Here is an 18,270-nt window from a genome sequence, read left to right on the forward strand (position 1 = left end):
GTGTTTGGAGGGCCTCGTGTGATTTGTACCCATATGCGTTTTCTTATGTGTTTTTTTTTTTCTATTTCTTTGCAGCCTCTTCTGCTCTTTGCCACCACCACCACCACCACCGTGTTGGTGCCATTAGGTAAGTGTTTGGAGGGCCTCGTGTGATTTGTACCCATATGCGTTTTCTTATGTGTTTTTTTTTTCTATTTCTTTGCAGCCTCTTCTGCTCTTTGCCACCACCACCACCACCACCGTGTTTGTGCCATTAGGTAAGTGTTTGGAGGGCCTCGTGTGATTTGTACCCATATGCGTTTTCTTATTTTTTGTTGTACATTTCTTTGCAACCTCTTCTGCTTTTTTTGCCACCACCACCACCACCGTGTTTGTGCCATTAGGTAAGTGTTTGGAGGGCCTCGTGTGATTTGTACCCATATGCGTTTTCTTATGTGTTTTTTTTTTCTATTTCTTTGCAGCCTCTTCTGCTCTTTGCCACCACCACCACCACCACCACCACCACCGTGTTGGTGCCATTAGGTAAGTGTTTGGAGGGCCTCGTGTGATTTGTACCCATATGCGTTTTCTTATTTTTTGTTTTACATTTCTTTGCAACCTCTTCTGCTTTTTTTGCCACCACCACCACCACCGTGTTTGTGCCATTAGGTAAGTGTTTGGAGGGCCTCGTGTGATTTGTACCCATATGCGTTTTCTTATGTGTTTTTTTTTTCCATTTCTTTGCAGCCTCTTCTGCTCTTTGCCCACTACTACCACCACCACCACCACCACCACCAAGTCTGTTTGTGCCATTAGGTAAGTGTGTTCTGTAACTGTTCACTAATTATACTGTATATGAAGAGCAATCTGCAAATCCTGTTTTTTCTGTTTTCTCTTTTGTCATTTCATATTTAGGAGTTTGGGGCTCTTTGCTGCTGCTGGACAGCCAGATTCTCTGCCCACCTCGTGCTCCCATGGCCCCACCCACTGGAAGGATGAGAAGGGGCAGGGTGGCCAGGGTGGCCAGGGTGGCCAGGGTGGCCAGGGGGGGCAGGGGGGGCAGGGTGGCCAGGGGGGGCAGGGGGAGCAGGGGGGGCAGGGTGGGCAGATCGTCTGGCTCTGGTGTGAGGGAGGCTCCAGCTGTATCCATGAGGGAGTCCACCATCCCCATCCCGGAGGAGGAAGCCGGGGGAGGTGGTAACACACCAAGTGGACAAGCTGGCTCTTCTGACAGTAGTCCTGGAGCGGGTCCGTCCACCAGAGTCAGCTTGTCCACATTATCCCGGCTTCCCCGTTTCACCCACAATCAGTGCTGTGCCCTGGTCCACGCCTATATGGCCAGATATCAGGCGATACATGGGACCAGGGCCGCGTCTTACTCAGTAACAGAGAAGAACAGATTGTGGGATGAAATCCGGGATGCTGTAAATGCACTGGGTGAAGCACCTCGCCACCGTGACAGTGTGCGGAAGAAGGTCAACGACATCTGTGGGTCCGTTCGGAAGAAGCTAATTGCATGGGCTGCGGAGGGTCTTTATGACCGACAAGGTCGGCTGGATGAACGTGCACGAAGTTCTCTCTGGGATTATCAATTACCTTTCTTGAACATCATAGGACCTGATACCATCTTTACCAGAGAGGACTTAGATTCGGATGCTTTGCACCGAGGTAGGATATTATCTTGGATGTCAATTGTGTGAGTTGTTTGGAAAAGATTAACTACTATCCTATGTGTGACATTAATAGAATGTGATACTTGCCCTTCCAATTGTCCTTTTTTTGTTTTCCCCAACCTGCAATTTGTTCATCTGTAGCACGGATCTCAGCCCCTCCACAGCCCATGCAGCTTGGCGAACCAGACGGACTCACAGGTGTTGACATCAGTGCTGACCCTCCTCCTGGTAGGTCCAATATCATACTGTGCCAAACAATGTAGATGTTTTTTTTTTTCCAAGATAGCTCATATTGCTATGTCCTTTACAGAAGATCCGCAGCAGGGAACACACCCAGTGCAGCTAGGCCTGGAGGAAGGTGTTGGTATGTCTAGCCAAATAATGTTTTTTGGAATCTTATTAACCCCATTAACACACATGTTTTTTATTATGAAAGAGTGTTGCCTTTTAGATGTTTACCCTGCAAAACACAGTTGACAGCATTAATGGGTGCCGTCATTAGTAGGCAGACCAAGCCTTCTTAAACTTTGGGAGGGTTTAGCAAGTGTCCTATGAGCCCAGGAAAGCACTTTTGAATGTTTGGCCTCAATGCTTCATTCATGAAGCTAGGAGGGCAATCTGGCCATAATCATTACTGACTAAGGTTATGTACTAAACATGTTTTTTTCTTTTGTTTTTAAAAGAACATCAGGCCCCTCTTGACGTTGCAGCTGGAGTTGGATCAGGAGCTGGCGACGATTCTGCATCCAGTGCTGTGGTATGTGATATAAGGGAACAAGGTGCACATGTAACATTTCAATGGTAGCATTGATTTTGGACTAGATGTGGCTTACATTGTGTGTGTTAAATTAGTGCTATGACATTCTGACGATGCACCAGCACAACAAGAGTTCTATCTTGAACATCAGGGAATTATGTTATAATTTGGTGTGCCACTAATGTTCCAAAAACATCCAGGATCTTTAAAGTCCGGCCCGTCTTTGATTTTCCAGGTCCAAATTCATGGGTATCGTTTGGTTGGGTTGTCCTCTAGCCGATTGATGGCAAGATTTTAGAAAACATACGTAGATGTATAAAGTCATTGGTGTAGTAACAGATTTACCAAAAGCATAAACAACCTACCACACCAGGGTTAATTGGGAACACCTTCATGTTGAATCTTTTTTGCCTTTGTCATATTAGTCCTACCAATATAATATGTACCCATTATCAGAAGTGTTGCTAGCTTGGATAATCTTACAATGAACAAGTACTCATTAGAAGCACATCAAACTTTTCAACGTTCTGCTTGGGGTGTTAAGTTGTCAAACTAATCTGAAATATTTAGTCATGATGTTTGATAATGATTTGGTCTATTTCTTCTGCTTTCAGGTAGCCTTAGATGCAGAGGGATTGTCACCTACCCAACTTCGTCCATCTATGCTGGATGTAGCCGAGAGGCTGCTTGATGAGTATCAGGTCCAAAATGAGTTAAGGAGGCGTACTCAGCAATCTACTGAGGCAGTACGTCTGCTCGGGCTCATACAGGAATCTGTAGCAACAATGGTACAGGTTCACCAGGATATGTTACAGGTTCAACAGGATATGCGTAACAGCTTGGTAAGTTTAGCAGACCAGCATCAACGGGATCGGCAAAGTGTTGACACTCAGGTGCTGGCCACACGCCAATGCCTGTTTGGATCTGAAGATGCCCCATTGGCAGAGCCCTCCCAAACATCTCACTCACCTGCCACTGCAGGTTGTGGTAGTGGGAGGGTAATGCCAGTGTTGGCCACTTGTCAGGCAGCTGGGGATGGGACAATTCCTCCTGTAGCCACTCCTAGCACTTCACACTCCGTTCGGACTCCCACACCCCTCAATGAGCAATCCTCCTGCACAACCTCAATGCGCACTGGTTCCACAGTACCCCTTCCACCTGACTACATTCCCTCCACACCTTTATCACTTCACTCCTCCCCAGGCCGTTCTTCTTTTTTGTCACCAATGCGACATGTCGTTTGCCCCCGCACCGTGGACCACAACAACCAATCAACCACCACTCCCCACACATCTTCACAACCCTTGCACCACCAGCAGCATCAAATAGCCTTGGAGCAGCAACGATCCCATCTCATGTTAATGGCACACGTTGCCCAAATTCTTAGGCTGACCCCAGAGCAGATGAGACTATTGGCACAACATCTTCTGTCTGGGACATTTCCAAGGTTCAACACCCTGCATCATCAGCAGCCTCAGACACAAGATATGATCCTAATGGGCCACTTGACCACAACTCTACAGCTAACCCCAGACCAGATGGAACTATTGGCCCACCATTTGATGGCAGGAACCTTAACAGTGCTCACCACACTGCTTCAGGCACCACCACCAACTTAATTTTTTGTTTTTTTGTTTAATTTGGTTTAGTTTTGTTAATGATTGTTACATTGGCCAATTTGTTGGGCCATTTTTTTTTTTAATTTGAGGGTGGCACAATATGATTTATTATAGTGCTTTTTTTGGGGATGAAATAAAATTTTATGCAAAATGATTAGTTTGTGTTTGCTCTTTGGTTTTTTAGGAGTGTTGGTGGCCAAGTAATGGCCCTGGTTAATGTAGGCATTTATACACACGTGCTTCTCGATCTCCAAACATATGATTTCATGTAAATTTAGATAACTCAATGTTCACATAACGACCCAAGAAAAGGTCTCCCTTCAAATGTAGCTTCAAAACAAGTCTCAAGGCTAACATAAACCAAAGCCAACATACTAACAATTACAGACCACACCACTCGACTAAACAAATACAACACAAAAGACATTCGATGTGTACACCAAAAAGAAAACTTGGGTAATAAAATAAATTTTTTAATAACACATGTGGGTGTCTACCAACTGTAGCGTACAAAAAATATATTACAATATATAATAGAATGAACTAAATTGCCAATGTAACATTTGTGTTGCAAAGAGCAACATACTTTAATTTTATTTAGATAAACATATTTTGTGTTCCAAAATTTTTTTTGAGGTTTTCACTAAAACAAGTCTTTTTTGTAAACATTTTTGGTTTTTTCCGTTGCCAAAAACAACAAGTCTTTTTTGTAAACATTTTTGGTTTAGTTTGTTACCAAAAACAACAAGGCTTTTTTGTAAACATTTTTGGTTTAGTTTGTTACCAAAAACAACAAGGCTTTTTTGTAAACATTTTTGGTTTAGTTTGTTACCAAAAACAACAAGGCTTTTTTGTAAACATTTTTGGTTTAGTTTGTTACCAAAAACAACAAGGCTTTTTTGTAAACATTTTTGGTTTAGTTTGTTACCAAAAACAACAAGGCTTTTTTGTAAACATTTTTGGTTTAGTTTGTTACCAAAAACAACAAGGCTTTTTTGTAAACATTTTTGGTTTAGTTTGTTACCAAAAACAACAAGGCTTTTTTGTAAACATTTTTGGTTTAGTTTGTTACCAAAAACAACAAGGCTTTTTTGTAAACATTTTTTTTTTTTTTGGTTGCCAAAAACAAGGCTTTTTTTGTTTTTTTTTGTTTTTTTGGGTCCCAAAAAAAAGGGTTTTTTTAACTTTTTATATTTTTTTGGGTTGCCAAAAACAAGGCTTTTTTTGTTTTTTTTTGTTTTTTTGGGTCCCAAAAAAAAGGGTTTTTTTAACTTTTTATATTTTTTTTGGGTTGCCAAAAACAAGGCTTTTTTTGTTTTTTTTGTTTTTTTGGGTCCCAAAAAAAAGGTTTTTTTTAACTTTTTATATTTTTTTGGGTTGCCAAAAACAAGGCTTTTTTTGTTTTTTTTTGTTTTTTTGGGTCCCAAAAAAAGGGTTTTTTTAACTTTTTATATTTTTTTGGGTTGCCAAAAACAAGGCTTTTTTTGTTTTTTTTTGTTTTTTTGGGTCCCAAAAAAAAAGGGTTTTAAATTTTTTATATGTTTTTGGGTTGCCAAAAAGAAGGCTTTTTTTTGTTTGTTTTTTTGTTTTTTTGGGTCCCAAAAAAAGGGTTTTTTTAACTTTTTATATTTTTTTGGGTTGCCAAAAACAAGGCTTTTTTTGTTTTTTTTTGTTTTTTTGGGTCCCAAAAAAAAGGGTTTTTAATTTTTTTCTTTTTTGGGTATATTTTTTTTTAGAATGTAGAAATGTGACATTTAAAAAACATTGGAAAATTAACACAACAAATTAAAAAATAAAAACTACAATCTTTTTAAGGGTGACACATTCCTCACAAATGGCTCCTGAGGGTCTGGATCCGCCCCATAAGTGTGTTCCAAAACTAAAATTCGTTCTATGCACCATGTAACATATTCCAAAAGGACCTCATAGGTGAGGTGGGTGTGTCCTGGGTAGAAAAAGACATGACAATTAGTTTTATGCAAAATGATCCAAACAACGATTGTAATTAATGTGCCTCAACAAATATGCTTAGGAGTCTATTGGTTGGCTTTTATCAACACTCTGAAGCAAATATGCTAAATTGCTGGTGTAAACCTTAAACTCAAACTTTCACAGCAAATTGTTCAAAAGGTTACATAAGATGGCTTGGAATGTTAGTAGCAGTTCCACCAAAGCTAAGTAAAAGGCTTTTCTTCATGTCAACACAAGCAATCATTTAGAAGAATGTAAGGTGTTTTGGGTTCAATTGGTCAACACGATACATGTGCACACATTTATCTCTATCACCATTGGAGTTTGTGTAGCGTTCTCTCTTCCTCTTACTGTCTATAGATTGAACCTGACACATAGTAGAGACTTACCCTTTGGAATTCGGAGGGCCAGTTGTGGCCGGAGTACATGTGTCTGCTCCACCGTTTTATTTTCCGCCATCCCAGCTGTGTTAAGAGAGAAGAAAAAATGTATCTAAAAATCGAATCACGCTAACTGTAGGTTACGCAGTCATGAAAACGCTCTAACACCCACTCATTACCCCTCCACATTTCCCTGAACGTTTTATTTAGACATTGATATGGTGGTGATGCAGATTTGTACAGTGCAAGCGTCATTCTTCTGGGTGAAGCTTGTAGCGTTAAGGATACGTACTCCCTGCTTTTGTGCTGATTGTGTTTTTCTGATGTTTTTGGTGCCTCAGCCCTGCCTGTTCTAAGTGTTGGAAACATATCATTTTTGGAGGGCTGCGGAAAACTAATCAGGTTAGACTTACACTCTCTAGGTTTTTGGGGACAAGAGAAATAACAATCCTCCTTTTTACATGGCCCCTGTACACACCTCTAGGCACCTCCCTCCTGTTGGTTGACCCCACAGCAGGCAGCTTGTTATGGAGGCACATGAGATGAAGCCAAGCACCCTGTGCCTGTTCAGGCACTAGGCTGTGAGCCAGCCTTGCGCCCCTCCCTTCCGATGGTCTCAATGATTAGGAGTGACAGCATCAGGAGGCAATATTGGCATGCTGTCACCTCAGTTAAGGAGGAGGGGGAGTCTGTTCCAGACAAGTATTTGTGCAAAGTTTTGGACAGTAAGAAAATGGTCCCAGTAAGTCTTAGGGGGAATATGCACACCTATCACTTGGAATACTAATGCATAGAATGCATTTACATAAAGAACCTGCTGCCTTTAGAACAACTTGAAGCCTGAGCGGGGACATACACAGTTACCATTTCTCCACTTACTAAGTAGACACATTACTGGAAAAGCACACAACTTACCATCATCAGTTTTTTTTTGGGCCCCCGAAGTGGATGGCGTTGCTGGCTCTGGAGAAACTGCACAAAAAGAACACAAATTGAGAGCTGGAATGTGGTACATTACCGAGGAAGAGTATTTATGAAAGATTGATAAACACACATTTTCAGTGTTGACTAAATCAGGACATGATTAAATTACAATGTCCCCAAAAAATTTACAAGTACAAAGCACACCATTTCCAATGTAGAGAAACTAACACCAATTTAGAATAGGGTGGCTTGAGATAACTTACAAAAGATAACATGCCCTGTAATGCTCCCCAAAACCACCTTTCAAACATGAAGGTTAAGCAAGAGTGTTTCATGACCAACCTTCCTGTCACATATAGCAAAACTACACTTGCTTTGACTCCAACTTAGATTATCCTAGATACACATCATCCTAGCACACACAATTCATGTGAGAATCTAATTTTAGGTACTTACAGACTAGTTCAGGGGAGCCTGGAGTGGTGGAGGATGGGGGAGACCCTACATGGGGGGATGGTGTCCCTTCATGGGGGGATGGCGTCGTATCTCCTAGAAACACAAAGACACAAATACAATCCTTGAACCAAAGCTATTTGATAAAGGCACACAGAAAGTCGTTGGGAAACATTGAAGGTAGTAGTTACATTGGACTGGGTAAGCAGCGGCCCCTCTTCCCCAGTCCTCCACAACAAACATCCTCAATGTCAGCTGCTACATAACCCCAATGGCAAAATATATATATTACAGCCCTTATATTTCCCAGGACACATTGAACACACAAACACATGTAGAATACTTACTTCCCATTTGAGGAGAGCCCAGGTCCTCATCACTGGGTGTCAAATGGGCCTCTTCTTGGGCACCAATGTCCTCCTGCCCCAGATCCTGGCTACTTGGCCCTGCCTGAGGCTCCTCTGTTGCTGAAGCGACATCAACCACAAAAGAAAACAAAACAAACAATCATTCCTCCAAGTTAGACCTAATACACAACACACCAGCACATCCACATTACTTACAGTGGGCCTGAGAAGGCTGAGCCTCCACATCCTGATCACTGGTTTCTAAAATAAAAGAAAAACATTATATATTATTTATGGACACAAATAGGCAGTAACCTCTCATCATGCTAGCACCATACTCAATGCCCCTACAATTCAGAACATAGAAGTGCACTTACACCAATGAGATGCATTGACCATGTTTTAAAACAGGAGGGCACCATGCAAATTAAGCGGGCGCCTAAGGCCTCGCACCTACAAGGGCCTTGCGGCCAGTGGCGGAGCACCAACATTTCGAAGGGCGCAGTCAGGGAAATCTCCCAAGTAAAAGATTGCTTTCAATCCTCGGATATAAAATTTGCTGCAGTCCCTTCACTGCGTCTGCCAGGTGTCTGTTGTCCGCTGACACTTACTCCTCCTTCTCTGACTGGGGATTGGCCGTCTGATCATGTTATCCTAAGATGTGGAGGAATCGGTAGGTGTGTACCTGCACCAGTAGGAAGTGACTGGCCAGTCAACTCACTCTGCTATCATCAGTTGTTGCTCTGGGAGGAGAGCTCCGCCCTGGACCGGGAACATACAGGTAACCAGGCCCAGACTTGATATTTTGCAGGCTGGTCATAGATTTGTGGTGTCCACTATGCAAAGGGATTGAGTAGCCCCAGGGAATTTGGAAGAGTCTGAAAATGGTTGGTGGAGGAGGAGGAGAAGAAGGCCCTGGGTGGCTGGGGGACAAGGAGAGGGCCCCTGGGTGTTTTCTAGAGGAGGAAAGATCCACAATGACGCCAGAGTCAATTGCCAGGGAAGAGAGTGGAGCTGAGCAAGTCCTGCCTATCTGACCTGAAAGCCAAACATGGTATAGATGGAGCCCTTTGCCCTACACAATGACAGCACCGGAGGTGGAAGGTGAGTGGTAGCGGGTCTTTGACATTATAGAGCATATGGACTCTGTCCATTATTGGTAGTTTTTTGTTTGGAGTTGTCCTTTAGATGTTTAACTGTGTTGTTTTTGACCCGAGCTGTGAGGGACTGAGGTATGACAGCCCACTATGCTGAGACTTATAGTGCCCTAGAATGTTGAGGACTGAGGAATCCTTAGTCCCTAACAGAGGGCACTACAAGTCTTAGCATAGCAGGCAGTAGTTCCTCATTCCCCTACAGAGAGCATTACAAGTCCAAGCAGGTAGCCTTCTGCAGTGGGACTTGTTGTGCCCTTGACTGTGGTGGACTGAGGAAGGGAAGTGTAAGAGGGTCTCTGTAAGCTCAGATGTATGGGGGAGCTTTGGGGACCACAGAGTTCCCTTTTACACCAGAGTCCCCAGCTTCCCCCCTCAAATAATGGTTCCCAGAACTCTCCTTACATCAGAGTCTTCACACTTCCCTCTTACAGTGTAGTAAGTCTGGAGACTCCGATGTAAAGGGGGCTCTGTAAAATGTGATTAGAGATTTGAAATTTCTACCATTTTTATTTTCTACTTACGATCCACAATTTTCAGCTGCTCAAATGGCTCGCTGTCTCTGAAGGCATATTGGAGTGTGGCCGTCCTCCTCCTCCCCTTCTTCACCAAAAGCACAAGAGGGTGCCGGCCGTCCGCTTTGGCTAGAAGCAGAAGAAAAAAAAGAAACATAAAAAATACGAATGTACATAGTAGTATTAAAGGTTGTGAAGAGACACTTGATGGAGGTAGGAAAGGTAGGAGCGAGAGGGAGGGGGGGGGGGTGTTGGTATTAGTGTTGTTGCATAGCTAAACACATGTCCACCTACCCAAAAAATTGTAACCTATCTGGTCACATGTAATGTATATTTTTACTTACCGGAGATTTGCTCCACACCCTTTAGCAGGAGCATGGGTGAGCGCCTTTTGGCATCACTCCAGGCCCGCTGCAGATCCACCATATCAGCCTAGAACTGAAATCTCCGCTGCAGCCTCATCCGGACACGACACATCATCTTGTGCTTTTGGTGAAGATGCATGTTCACCTTATCATACCCCCAGAGGAGGAGGAGCTGTGGAAAGAGCAGTGTATGTTTGAGTCCAAGTATGTCCAAAATAGTACAGTCTTCAAATAACATGCTAGGTCGTCTTTGAGATATTGTAGAACAAAGAATTCCATTTCTGGTGATACATATACATCGATGTCCAAATCTACCTCCATGACATAGGTTGCCCCACACTGGTGATTTCCTCTACATGATATAGCCATTTTCTCAATTGGCCTTTCATGACACACCCAGGGCCGCCATCAGGGGGGGACAGGCAGTCACTGTATTTACAACCTTATTGCTGTCCATTTAGCAGGGTGAAACTAACTTTACACACATGTAGCATAGGTATCAACTTTTGTCACCATGTTAAAAGGACAGCAGTATGGGTAGCATTACAGTGACTGTTATTAGTCCAGGCTCACTAAACTAGCCAATGCTTGGAAAAGCAAGCCATGCAGATTGCTTTTCAGGTCCCTTTTAACATGAGCTGTCTGATTGGGTGTGGCTGTTAATTTTTGACGCAGACCTGATAAGCCCCTCAATTCTCCTTTATGGAGTGTTATATGTAAATGGGATTGCTTCATTTGAGATGCAGATTTAAACTATGTATGGCCAGGCTGAAGGTACCCAAGTGGATTGCTCGATCACCTGGAGGACAACGTACAACCAGTCTGTCAGATTTTACACACACTTATCGCTAGCATCTCTTGTAGCCACTAGCAATAATCACTGTGTTTTCCTGGCAGGGGCAGCACCGGGTGAACACAATGGCTCCGCAGGAGGGTTTCCCCTGTCTGTGTTGATGGTGGAATCAAGGCAAAATGTTTTTCCTGCAAGCCACGGGACAAACAAAGATAGTTTTGTAATTAATCCATGATTTTGCCAAAATGGAAAAAAAAAAGAGGTTTGCTTTGTATATTCTTAAGTTTGCTACATAACTAGAACATGTAACAGTGTTATATCATTGCATGAGATTTCCCCTCACTTCCTGTCTTGGTGTCACCACGACAGGAAATGAGGGAATCTCCCGTGGGGATATAGCCAGCAATTCTTTCCTTTTATATATACTATGGACATTATAAGGCAACAATTGCAAGCTATTTCCCCACAGTGATATTCCCCTCACTTCCTGTCTTGGTGACACTAAGACAGGAAGTGAGGGGAAATCTCATGCAATGATATCACCCTATTAGAAATTGGAGTTCCGTCTAAAAAGTATACATAAAGTAAGCACTTGGTTTCCAAAGTGGCAAAATTATGGAGGAGTTAAAACCCCATAGTGTGATTGGGGAATCTGACGCTGTGCTCCTACACTCCTCAATGTGTCTGTTCATTATGCTGTGCTGAATTATCCTTGATTCGCAATTCCTGCAAGAGTTGCACATGGTATGTGGGAGATGCGAATTTAAGGTGGCATAATTATCCACACAATCACACATAATCCTTTTTAAAGGTCCCCAGCAGAATTTGATGGCATAGTGGTTCACAGCAGTGCCATCAAATTCCAGTTAGATCTGTAAATTAACAAAGCAATGTGATCTGGGGGTGTATTTAACTTGCAATGGACACCCCCATTCATTATCATATGGCAGTGTGAGATGGGTGTGTTGGGAATGTGATCCATTAAGAAAAGTGATTATACACTCATGTGTTTCTTTTAGAGGTGATTTGTTCAAGGCAATCCTTTGAAGACATGACCATTCCAGATTTTTGGGATCACTGATTCCATCTCAGGTGAACCAATTAGCTGCTGTGTGCAGATCCAGCTTATGATGGTAAGAGTGTCAGACAAGACAAATGGGGCCGAGCTTGCAGTGTGTATGGATGTATGTAAGGCAATAATTTTTGGCATTATGCATTTAGGGAATATAATAATGTTTCTAATCTTGCATATATGAAAAGGGTCAATACATTTGTCTTTATCTAGACAGATTCCAAAGCGTCAGAGCAATCTGTCACAGATAATTGTGTTTCATTTTGTGTAAACGTTAAAACTAATCAAATCTATCTATATACAGGCATAGCCCACTTTAAGTACACAATGGGACCAGGGCATGTATGTAAACTGAAAATGTACTTAAAGTGAAGCAATCCCTTTTTTCTTTTCTCAATGCATGAAAATACACCAGCTCCATTGTAAATTTTGGCCACATTGACATAGCCTTACTCCGAAACCATGTGGGAGCATGTTAAGGGGATCCAGGACTATGACATGATAGATTACCTAGGCAAGCTGGCCAGCCACAAAATGGATATGGTGTAGTCCTGGGTACCCTCTCGTTGCTCCCTAAGTTTGTTATCCCTGTCACTTATGGTTTGTGAGCAGTGTCATGGCAAGCTGAACAAGCTGTGTCCTTACTCACGATTGTATATAAAGTGAGTGTACTTAAAGCAGGGTATGCCTATCTATATCTATATAGAAAGATCAGAGATGTGAACCTGTTCCCTATTATATACACTAATATATGGTATATAACATATTCTATAATGTATATATTGTATATAATATATACATAGTATATATATTGTCTCGAATATATATATTTTCTATAATATATATTTTGTGTGTATATATATATATATATACACACATACATATATATACACATATATATATATATATATATATAGGGAACAGGTTCACATCTAGGAAGTTTCTATAACAGGAAGCTTCTAGATCACGTCTAATAGGCAGAAAGTGCATGCGCAGATCAGCAGACCAAAAGTTTCTTGCACACCCTCTTCGTAGGTCAAATCTTTCCTGATGTCTGAGTGAGCTATATATAATCCAAGCAAACACACACCCAGAATGGTAACGCCCAGTCCAAAAATTAACTGTGTGTGTCCTGTGTGTTTTGGAGCATGCTCAGTTGCCAAAACAAGGGAAATAGAAATGAGGAGGAGGAGGAGAGAGACCTAAACTTCCCAAATCCATGTATGTATGTATGTAGGTGTGTATAGTATATGTGAATTGATAAAATTCTCTCTTCAAGTTTGCTAGTCATTATTTAGAATGTTTAGATACAGGAATACATACATATATATACAATTACATGAGAGAGCGAGAGAGAGAGAGAAATATATATTTAGGGAAACAATTGAAACACACCTTTTGGGATTTGGGAAGTGAGATTGTGACGATTGAACAGATATGTAAGCCAACAATCTGACTCATCACTCATGAACATCCCTAAATTTGGCGTGGCAATTATATCAGGCGTTCTTATGTGCGTTTTGGCTGGCGTTTTCACAGGCGTTTTGACATGCATTTTTTGGGCAGGCATTGTTATATGAAATCACCTAAAAAAGCCCCAAAAACAGACCACAAACACCTACATGTGAACGTAGCCCGTTTGGGGGCGTTTGAGGGGGATTTGTCCAGCTCAAGGATCAACTCCCAAAACAGGCAAAAAATCCAATCCTATTCAGTTCAATGGCCCCTGTTCCCATGTGAGCATTTTGCCGGCATGAGGAATACACCCAACGCTCACTGAGAAATAGCACAATGATTAGGGAGTCTGCCTTCCTGCTGTAGGTTTGTAAGTTCGAATCCGGAAGGAGCCCTCTGTATGGGCAACACTTGGATATCTCCAATTCTCCAAATGTTGACATCAATAATTTTGTTCATGTTTGAAAAAGGCATGTGTATCAGCAAACTTTTAATCTAAAGACATGAACAAAATACAAAAGATGCCAGTCAATATGTAGCAATATTGTGAGCTAAAGCTCTATTTGTTTGTTGGGCATACTTTGCTAATTAGCCAAGTATGAGATATATATATATATATATATATATACCTTCAGTTAAATGTGTATTAAAATGGTAACACTTGGCCATACCCATATGGAAGAAAATGTAGTATTTGCAATATATTTCTAAAAAAATTCTTTGGAAACACATAAAATATTGTCAAAATTGTGACATTTCCTTGATATGTGTGAAATGCTAATAATCTTTCTTTGAAATATGTTTTACATCTATTTTTTTTATATCTGACGACCAATTCCCCAATGTAATATTTTGTGGGTTTTTTCCGATAATGTGGAGGTTCTATATAAACACTGTAGATTTGACTGCTATGATTTCTGAGTTAGCAGGAAAGGTGTATGGAATGTGATGGTGTTTACTAAGGGATCCCTTGTTGGAAGTGTGCATGTTTTTCCAATTCCGCCGGTTTTTGCCATTTTCTATGGGCGAGACAGCGGATTTCCAAGCGGTATTCAAAAAAAATTTGACCCAAAATCGCGCTGGCGAAATTTTTGGAGCCTATTTGGCGTTGCGCATGCGCACATTTGCGCGTTCGCAGCTCGAGGCTGGAGGAGCTGTTTAACCTTTCTACACTTTCGCAGATATCTCTCTTTCTAAGTCAGTTTTTGACATTTTTTAAACGCAAGTCATCTCCAAATTGACTTCCACACCTTCCACAGTGATTTGGGATTTTTGGGGGTACAGGGGAAAATTTGGCTAAACTTTAGTCGAGCTTTTAGCTGGCGTGGTTTTAAGTCGCGCTCTGACCATATTGCATCTTAATGAATCTCACACTAGGCGCTATTTTCCGCCCGCCGTTCTTTGAATGCCAATTTCAGACTTAAATAATCGCCGGTTCGCAAAATCCCGCCGAAACGCCAATTCGCCGTACTATGAATTAGGCCCTATGTAACATACTCCTGCATTCTATACACTATATTATACATTACATACTCCTGCACTATATACACTATATTGTAAATGACCTACTCCTGCATTATATACACTATATTTTACATTACATACTCCTGCACTATATACACTATATTGTACATTACCTATTCCTGCATTATATACACTATATTGTACATTACCTACCCCTGCATGATATACACTATGTAGTGCATTACATAATCCTGGATTATATATAAGGGAAGCGCATGCGCCGATGTCATTAAACCAAGACGGATTACAACAAAACAAGGAGACAGTTACAAGCAGCGATCATTCGGGTATTTTATGAGGATTACAATACAATAAAGGTGTGTGGGAGAGTTTATAACCACTTTAAGTACCGCAGTTTGTTGCCATTCCACAAGCATGCACAATTTTAAAGCATAACATGTTAGGTATCTATTTATTCAGCGTAACATTATCTTTCACATTATACAAAACAATTGGGATAATATATTGTGTTTTGTTTTTTTTTTTTAATTCATTAAAGTGTATTTTTTCCAAAACAATTGGGTGTGAAAGACCGCTGCGCAAATACTGTGTGACATAAAATGCTAATTTGCTAATACAGTAAAACCTTGGATTGCGAGCATAATTAGTTCCGGAAACATGCTTGTAATCCAAAGCACTCTTATATCAAAGCGAATTTTCCCATAAGAAATAATGGAAACTCAGATGATTCGTTCCACAACCATTTATTCATAAGTCTTTCAGTTTATAGTCTATATACAAAGATTATAGCAATGTGATAGGTTGTGGCCTCATAAAATGTCCATCCACAAATGGCGCCTCCACAAGGGGATTAGAAGCAAAATCCAGCAGGAGCTACAGAGTATAAAAGAGAAGAGAGGCGCCTCTAAGTGTAGCAGTATGGGGACATTTAATGAAGGTACAACATTTAGCAACTCACATGGTTGATGATTAAAGAGGCACATCTAAGTATGTAGGCATCTGGGATAAAGCTGTCCACATAGACCATCTTCTGAATCACTGGCTCTCACCGATGTCAGTCTGCAATTGTGATTGGGAAGACTACCCTGCAGTAGAGTGATCTGAAAGCGAGACTTTGGATTGCAGCGGGGAAGGGTGTGATGAAGATGGCAGTGCAGAGGACGGTCTATGTGGAAAGCTTTACCCCGGATGCCTGCATACTTAGATGTGCCTGTTTTAATCATGAACCATGTGAGCTGCTAAATATTGAACCTTCATTAAATGTAACCATATTGCTACACTTAGAGGTGCCTCTCTTCTCTTTTATACCCAGTTGTGACATGACGCTACTTGTATATCTAGACATCGCTTGTATATCAAGTCAAAACATTTTTAAAAAATTTGCTTGTCTTGCAAAGCGCTCTCAAACCAAGTTACTCTCAAACCAAGGTTTTACTGTATATAATGTTTGGGGGTTCTAAGTAATTTTCTAGCAAATACGGATTTAAAAAAAAAGTTACAGAAAAGGCCTGGTCTTCAAGTGGTTAATTACCACAAAAAGAAAACTTTATTTTCAAAGAAATGATATAAAATGATTTAGGTACATTGATACACGATAGAGTAATTGGTAAACTATCACAGCATTGCAACTGAAACAAAACTGATAATGAAAGGGTATTACTGGTTGGTACTATGATGATTAATAGGGACAGTTAAAAAGGGCAGAGCAAAAAGTCACATGACCAAACAATAGAGGCAGGTCAGTTTCTGTACATTAGTGACCGTTGTTATGTTGATACTAGTCTGGTCACAGCAAGAAAGGTGAGAACTGAAGAATACTCTTTACTCTGAACTATTTAAAACAAAAATTTAAAAATACAGATTTCTTCTTATATCAGAGTAGGAGTATACAATGACGTCTTTATTTAGCTAGATTTGCCTTTGCTAAGAGGGCAGTTGACAATCAAAAAAAAAGTAGGATTAGAAGTGTAGCTCAGTATTATGATTGTATTGATGATTGATGATGTTTCTTATCCTGGCTGGAGCTTGCTTGTAATAGATGAAACCACTGTTATAATTAATTTATACGCATGTATGCTCAATAAAGCGGTATTAACCACTTTAAGACCGGAATGATTTGCCCCCTTAATGATCAGGCCCTATTTTGCAATTCGGCACTGCGTTACTTTAACGGACAATTGCGCTGTCGTGCGACGCTGTATCCAAATAAAATTGATGTCCTTTTTTTTCTCACAAACAGAGCTTTCTTTTGGTGGTATTTGATCACCTGTGCGATTTTTATTTTTTTGTGCTAAAAACAAAAAAGTGCGACAATTTTGAAATAAAAAAAAATATTTTTATATACACTATATTGTACATTACCTACTCCTGCATTATATACACTATATTATACATTACATACTCCTGCACTATATACACTATATTGTACATTACATACTCCTGCACTATATACACTCTATTGTACATTACCTACTCCTGCATTATATACACTATATTGTACATTACCTACTCCTGCACTATATACACTCTATTATACATTACATACTCCTGCACTATATACACTCTATTATACATTACATACTCCTGCACTATATACACTATATTGTACATTACCTACTCCTGCACTATATACACTATATTATACATTACATACTCCTGCACTATATACACTATATTGTACATTACATACTCCTGCACTATATACACTCTATTGTACATTACCTACTCCTGCATTATATACACTATATAATACATTACATACTCCTGCACTATCTACACTATATTATACATTACATACTCCTGCACTATATACACTCTATTGTACATTACATACTCCTGCATTATATAAACTATATTGTACATTACCTACCCCTGCATTATATACACTATATTGTGCATCATACTCCTGCACTATATACACTATATTGTACATTAGATACTCCTGCATTATATACACTATATTGTACATTACATACTCCTGCATTATATACACTATATTGTGCATCACATACTCCTGGGCTATATACAATATATTTTACATTGCACACTCCTGCACTATATACACTATATTTTAAATTACACACTTCTGCACTATATACACTATTCTGTACATTACACACTCTTGCACTATATACACTATTCTGTACATTACCTATTCCTGCATGATATACACTATATTTTACATTACATACTCCTGCACTATATACACTATATTGTACATTACATACTCCTGCACTATATACACTATATTGTACATTACATACTCCTGCACTATATACACTATGTTGTGCATTACATACTCCTGGACTATATATACGGGAAGCGCATG

The sequence above is a fragment of the Pelophylax lessonae genome, assembly GCF_965119305.1.
Source record: "Pelophylax lessonae genome assembly, chromosome: 2".
NCBI lineage: Eukaryota > Metazoa > Chordata > Amphibia > Anura > Ranidae > Pelophylax > Pelophylax lessonae.